The sequence below is a fragment of the Gymnoscopelus microlampas genome (genome assembly GCF_963454915.1).
Source record: "Gymnoscopelus microlampas genome assembly, chromosome: 10".
In the NCBI taxonomy this organism is placed as follows: Eukaryota; Metazoa; Chordata; class Actinopteri; order Myctophiformes; family Myctophidae; genus Gymnoscopelus; species Gymnoscopelus microlampas.
In genome coordinates, this window is record NC_139947.1 from 52800841 (window position 1) to 52808133 (window position 7293).

The 7293-nt window shown below is 44.6% G+C and overlaps 1 long non-coding RNA gene across 2 annotated transcripts; it reads left to right on the top strand.

Annotated features, from left to right (window-relative positions):
• The first annotated feature begins 1829 nt into the window (after positions 1–1829).
• LOC311053608 lies at positions 1830–3775 on the top strand. 2 transcript variants are annotated; one of them, XR_014601660.1, is made up of 4 exons: positions 2162–2183; positions 2289–2358; positions 2518–2882; positions 3177–3775. It is a non-coding gene; the product is annotated as an uncharacterized lncRNA (long non-coding RNA). The 2 variants fall into 2 exon arrangements; XR_014601659.1 differs by having other exon boundaries at positions 1830–2183; positions 2289–2882.
• Positions 3776–7293: the final 3518 nt, after the last annotated feature.

The window sequence follows — 7293 nt, forward strand, 5'->3', positions numbered from 1 at the left end:
ACCACAGTACAGATTTGCATGGCATTGTAAACAGCTGTGCCTCTTACACACTTTGAGTTTCTAACTTGCGGTCACAGTCAGTGTGTGGTACTTTTAGATGGATCTTACTGTAACAGACAGATCCATCCACCATTCCAGCCAGGACATAGCAGATGGATCACAGACAATATATTATAACCATTATCACAGAAACATGACGGAGCCAGCTAGCCAGTAAACATTAGCCAAAGTCGGTGTTGCCAGATCTAGCAAAAGAAAGAAGCAGGAAGTCCATACAAAGAAGCCCAAAATAAGAAAATAGGGCAGGTCAGTCAAACTTTATTGTCTAATGTTGAGAGCAGTGATTTTAAAACAATGTCATGCCATGGACCCCCAATATGTACAAGCTACTTCACAGATAAAAAGAAGCCCAAAGTCGCTTATAATTAACAGATTTGGCAACACTGGACTGTGCTCAGAGCAGCCAGTGCAGCCACAAACACAATTAACACACTACTAATTCAGTATTGTAGAATCCAGAAGAATTCTGACTCTACTGAAATAGGCCATTAACCAAGAAAACTGAACATTATAAATGTTATTTTTAACATATTTTTTTTTTTTTACCACAAACATGTTTTAACGTGAAATGTTAGTAATAACTAGTGCGTCCCAAGGACCCCACGACGGCCACTTGAATGCGTCCTTTCTCAATAATGTGCGTCAGCGACGCAGGACGCAGGCCTATGAGCATCTCTGATACTTTTGAGCATCAATAATAAAAGACGACAGCAATAAAAACAGCAAAGGGATCAAAGCTTGTTTCCATTGTAGTCCACTCCAAAACAATTCATAAGATAAGATAAAACACTTTAGAACAAATACAATAACATACTTTTGCCATCATGGCCACTGCCATCACATGCATCACGAATCGACTGTGGGGCAAACATTCAGAGAAAATAGCAGATCTACAAGATCACAGCATTTTACTTTGTGAGCGTGTAGATCGGCTATGTTCGGTGAAGAGATTTGGTGTAATGGAAAAGGGTAACGGACGTACGTAGCCCTATAGGCTACCATCTGTTCTCTCTCTCTGTGTGTGTGTGTGTGTGTGTGTGTGTGTGTGTGTGTGTGTGTGTGTGTGTGTGTGTGTGTGTGCGTGCGTGCGTGCGTGCGTGCGTGCGTGCGTGCGTGCGTGCACGCGCGTGTGCGTGCGTGCGTTGCATGTCTATCCAAGCCAGCAGAACAACATGAATGAATCAACCTACGATGATGAAATACATGAATTACTTTTCTTTCCTCCTACAGTATTGTGTTACAGTACAGTCTTCATATTCACTATGCACGTCTCAACATTTAACAATTCTTCAACAATACGATGACAGATTGACAGCTATACTGCTAAATGAGTTTGATTTCTTTAGTTTACTTCCTCATGTCTTCACTGTTCACATGCCACCAATGAACACAGGGTGTGACTTATTTATCTGTGCCAGTTTCCTTCTACGTGTGGCCGGGTGGGTAGCGTGGGGTGCGGACGAGTAGTGGGGGTGTGGCTCTGGCATCGGCGTGTATTTCAGCCTGGCATCTAAACAGTCTGGAACAAACACTTCCCAGTGGGGAGCGGGCAACGGTTCCCCTGTTACACCACGAGAGAGAGTGTGGCATGTAGATACTCGGTTGGCAACGTGTCCTGGTGAGTAACTTAACTGTAGTGTAAAGCGGAGCTTGCTTGTATTATCATGTCGCTAGGTTTGTGTGCACTGTTTAGTCGGTTACAGCGTGAATTGGTCTTCCCTAGGGAAGGCGGTGTGTTTACGCCTTCGCTTCTTTTGTTTATGGTTTACACAAACATACATACACACACAGACTGTTTATTGTAAGTAGTAATCCAGACGACCTGTTATGATTTCCCTCAGGTTGGGGAAATAGGCGTACGGTTGTGGCCCGTGTGTGTGGCCTGTGTGTGTGGCCTGTGTGTGTGTGTGTGGCGTTTGCTACGCCGGGTGTGTTTCATTCATTCATTTAAAATATAAGTCTAGCTCTCTCTCGTTCGTTTTTTATATCATTATATGACTGTATGTGATTGTTGCTAAATGGAACTATAAATGTCTGTCTTTTGTAGTGTGCAACAGTCAGCATTTCGTGTGGGAACTCACGTCTGTGTCCAAAGATTAGGGACAAACAGTCTGGTGTCTGCGGTGAGTCTTTGGCTCATATATAGGCTATGCACTTTGGAAATATAATAATGAATTGCTGCTATTATGCGTTGATATTCATTATGTTCCATTTCCATGTCATAACAGGTGGTGATCATCAGGTGGTCTCTGCTTTAGCCCACAGAGCTACTTCATGATAAGGGTTCAGTTGGTTAGGGTGAGCATTCATATGAAGCTCAGTCTGTCTCTGTTTTTAATTAGCTAAATTGTGATAACTGTATTTGTAATAAAGACAATCTATTTCTATACCGCAATATTCATTAAAGATTATATATTTTAAATATAATTCTTTGGTCTGTCTATTATGTACCTTTAGGCCTCTTGGTTACATTATGTCCCACCAGTTAACAGCAGTTATAATGTATTATTTCATACTGGACCTGGTGAGACGAAGGAGGAGCCCGGCCAGGAGACAACCCACAGAGCCTACTGTCCCTCCACGTGCCAGAGCCTCCCCGAGTCCCGGCAGAGTAGTTCCAGAGAAGCGGACTGAGTCGCTCTGTCTTTCCCTATAGGACAGACGGTGGGTAGCTACTGGGACGTAAGTCGGGGCTTGATGAACCTCGGCTGGGTCCCCTGGGCGAGGGTGTATGTTGTTGCGAGACCCGAAACACCCTGTGACCCCAGGCTACAACACTGATGATACGTCCCAGGTGCATCCATGTGATGTTTTCTTTATAGGTACAGTTAACAGCAGTTCTAATGTATTATTGTATACAGTTAACAGCAGTTCTAATGTATTATTGTATACAGTTAACAGCAGTTCTAATGTATTATTGTATACAGTTAACAGCAGTTCTAATGTATTATTGTATACAGTTAACAGCAGTTATAATGTATTATTGTATACAGTTAACAGCAGTTCTAATGTATTATTGTATACAGTTAATAGCAGTTATAATATATTATGTATTTACACATGTGCCTGTGTCCAACCTGGTTCCTCGTCGGTTGCCCTCGCCGGCGCCCGTCCAGATGTCCTGTCGGCTGTCTCTGCTGACAGTCTGCCGGGACCCTTGTCCGTTTCCCCTGCTGACGCCCCCGTTGAACTTTCTGAACTGCCACTGGTTGTCACTGCTGAACCAAACCCAGCACTCCAGCCGTTGGCCGATACCCAAGTCGTTGGGCCTTGGGTCTGCACTCCAGCGGTTGGACCCCGGGCCGGCACTCCAGTTGCCGAGTGATGGGCTTGCGCTCCAGTCGCCGGACCCCGGGATCCAAGTGTCCCTTCAGCCACCAGACCCCTGTTCTGTCCTCCCAGTGTCCCTTCAGCCACCAGACCCTTGTTCTGTCCTCCCAGTGCCCCTTCAGCCACCAGACCAGTGCTCTCCTCTCCCTATGCCCCTGTCTCAGTGTCCTCTGCCCCTGTCTCAGTGTCCTCTGCCCCGTCCCTGTGTCCTGACACCCTGGTGCAAATCTCTCCAACTCACTTTTATGAAGCTGCCTTTATTCCCCAAATGTTTAATCCTATATTGTGTCCTTTTGAAGTAGCTGCGTCATGTTTTTTGCTCTATTTCTTGTTATCTGATGTGTTTTGATTATCTGTGAAGCACGTTTTTATTTTACTATTATTATTATTATTATTATTATTACTCTCCGCCAGGAGAGTATTGTTATCACTGCGTTTTCACTTTCTAAACATGACACACCGATTGGTCAAGCCTCACGTGACACGTGAAATACTGTGATCTGATTGGCTAGTGACGCCACCGGGCCTATATATACATGGCATCACTCTGACAGTGTCTCTGCCACTGTCAGAGTGAGGTAAGACGGGAACCATGAAATGGGTGCATGGCTGATACATAATTGGCAGATAGGACAGATAGGACATTTATATAGACAGGAGGGATATGACATAGGACACTTATACAGACAGGAGGGATAGGACACTCACACAGACAGAACGGAAGAGGACACTTACCCAGACAGGTTGGATAGGACACTTACATATACAAGAGGGATAGCGACCTATAAATACATGTGTCACTGTGATAAGCCAGATTCCAATACCGAAAATCCGGCCACTAGCTCACTCCCAGACCTTCGAACCGGAAGTAGTCAAGTAGTCGCGGTCCAATTGTTCCTATCTGTCTTATTGGACAGATAGGACAGATAGGACACTTATATAGACAGGAGGGATATGACACTTACATAGACAGGACGGATAGGACAGGAGGGATAGGACACTTACACAGAATGAACGGAAGAGGACACTTACCTAGACAGGATGGATAGGACACTTACATATACAAGAGGGATAGCGACCTTCGCGACCTTCGAACCAACACAAGTCTTCTGGCGGAGAGTTGTGCTCCGAGGAGCACCTTTTCTAGTTATTATTATTATTATGTGAAGTTCCTTGTCCCACTTTTGGGTGCTGAGCCACTGGTTGAGAAACGTGAGTTTTTAATCAGACAGCAAGCTGTCATTGCTGACATTCCTCATCTATCAGTGTGTGATTTGCCTGTGCATCAATCAGAATAGTTCAGTCATTGCGGTGTCCTTTTAAAGGCATCCTAGTAAAGGCAACGGCAGCCATGGAATTCCTGCCCTGGGTGGGTGTATTAAACTGTAAAAGCAAGTTGAATCCAGCTCCAAAGAAACAAATTGAGTTGTCATCCAAAGCTTAATTTATGACTCATTTGAAGTATGTATGCACATTTGCACATGCATGCATCAAAATAATACAGGTACACGTTGCCAGATGTTACCTAGAACTGGATAAATGATTGACGTCATGTGATCAGTGAGATACGTTAGTGTACTTTTGGCTCCGCCCCTTCAGCCAAAAGTACACCTTGCGTATGACACTGATCACATGATCTCAATCATTGCGGTATTCCCCTTTAAGCCATATATACTTCATTCAGAGAGAACAGTGGAGGCCTGAGGGAGAAAACATATCTTCATTATTATAATTGTACTGGAACACAATGCTGATGCTGGCTGCATGCCCAAGAAAACTAACCTCTGTATTCAAGATGTCATCTTAGGTTGATTTATTAATGCTGCTGTAGAAAACCCTGCTCGTCCTGTTGGCCTACACACACACACACACACACACACACACACACACACACACACACACACACACACACACACACACACACACACACACACACACACACACACACACACACACACACAGTGATTAGCAGGGATACATTGGCCAGTCGGTCTTGACCAGTGATTGTTAACACAGTTCAACTGGACCCACATTTATGTTGGTGTTAAACAAGAAGTCTGGGCAAAAATAGCCGATCTACAAGACTCACGTCACAAATAAATCATATCTAAGTGTTTAATGTAAGAGAGAGAGAGAGAGAGAGAGAGAGAGAGAGAGAGAGAGAGAGAGACTCTGAAAGTGTGTAAAAAACATGTAACTTAACGTTCTGTACGTTGTTAATCACGTCCTTAAATTATCTGGAATGCATCCTTCTAACAATACAGGTCGAGTTATTTGCATATTGAAACGGATTTGAAATGTCAAACATATCAAGCCTCTGACGTTTTTACATACAGTATAGTTCATCACGTGTGTGTGTTCCGCCCTCAGATTCATCTTATGGAGGCCATCACCCCTGCCCGCACACACGTGTTAAAGTCTATTTAAGTTCATGTAAATATATATTAAGTTCTAAATAAAAACGGGTTTCACTCCCACTTTATGGTATAAGAATACAATATCCATTCCAAGTGGTATTAGCCTTTGGTCATAAGGATAAACTGTAAACAAACTTCTTATTCTCTTCATTACACGAGAGAGTCGGCTATTTACTTTATAAACGTACACACATACAGGCAGACAGACATATATACAGACAGACAGGCAGGCAGGCAGGCAGGCAGGCAGGCAGGCAGACAGACAGACAGACAGACAGACAGACAGACAGACAGACAGACATATATACAGACAGACAGACAGACAGGCAGGCAGACAGACAGACAGAGACGCACAAGCACACGCACACGCACACACTTAGGTCAACTCTCTTTTCCCCTTACACCAAACCTCTACTACTTAGGTCTACTCTTTTTTCCCCTTACACCAACCCTCTTGGCCAAAAATAGCCGATCTACAAGCTCACAACACATCACGCTGAAACGCGTTGTGAGCTTGTAGATCGGCTATTTTGGGTGAATGTTTCCCCCAGAATAGAGATACTAGGGTTCAAGTGGTTGATAATAAAAATCCTATCAAACAAACATTTGCCTTCCCCCTGTAGTAACTCTGAGGACCCCCTAGGGGTCCGTTACTACCTAACCCTGTAGTAACTCTGAGGACCCCCTAGGGGTCCCCAGTGTTACTACCTAACCCTGTAGTAACTCTGAGGACCCCCTAGGGGTCCGTTACTACCTAACCCTGTAGTAACTCTGAGGACCCCCTAGGGGTCCGTTACTACCTAACCCTGTAGGAACTCTGAGGACCCCCTAGGGGTCCGTTACTATACCTAACCCTGTAGTAACTCTGAGGATACCCTAGGGGTCCGTTACTATACCTAACCCTGTAGTAACTCTGAGGACCCCTTAGGGGTCCGTTACTATACCTAACCCTGTAGTAACTCTGAGGACCCCCTAGGGGTCCCCAGTGTTACTACCTAACCCTGTAGTAACTCTGAGGACCCCCTAGGGGTCCGTTACTATACCTAACCCTGTAGTAACTCTGAGGACCCCCTAGGGGTCCGTTACTATACCTAACCCTGTGGTAACACTGAGGACCCCCTAGGGGTCCCCAGTGTTACTACCTAACCCTGTAGTAACTCTGAGGACCCCCTAGGGGTCCCCAGTGTTACTACCTAACCCTGTAGTAACTCTGAGGATCCCCTAGGGGTCTGTTACTACCTAACCCTGTAGTAACTCTGAGGACCCCCTAGGGGTCCCAAATCCCGCGTTGAAAGTCCTTACATTTAACCATTAAATGTCCTTCTCTAATCCTTACCACTGTGTGCTCCCCACACCAATAAGACTTTAAGGCTTTAATAATGTTTTTAATTCATAATGTTTGGATAATAACTGGACACCTGTCCAAAACTGTTACTGTTCAGGATTCAAATTGTATAAAGTACAACATGTGTGTCTTCACACCACA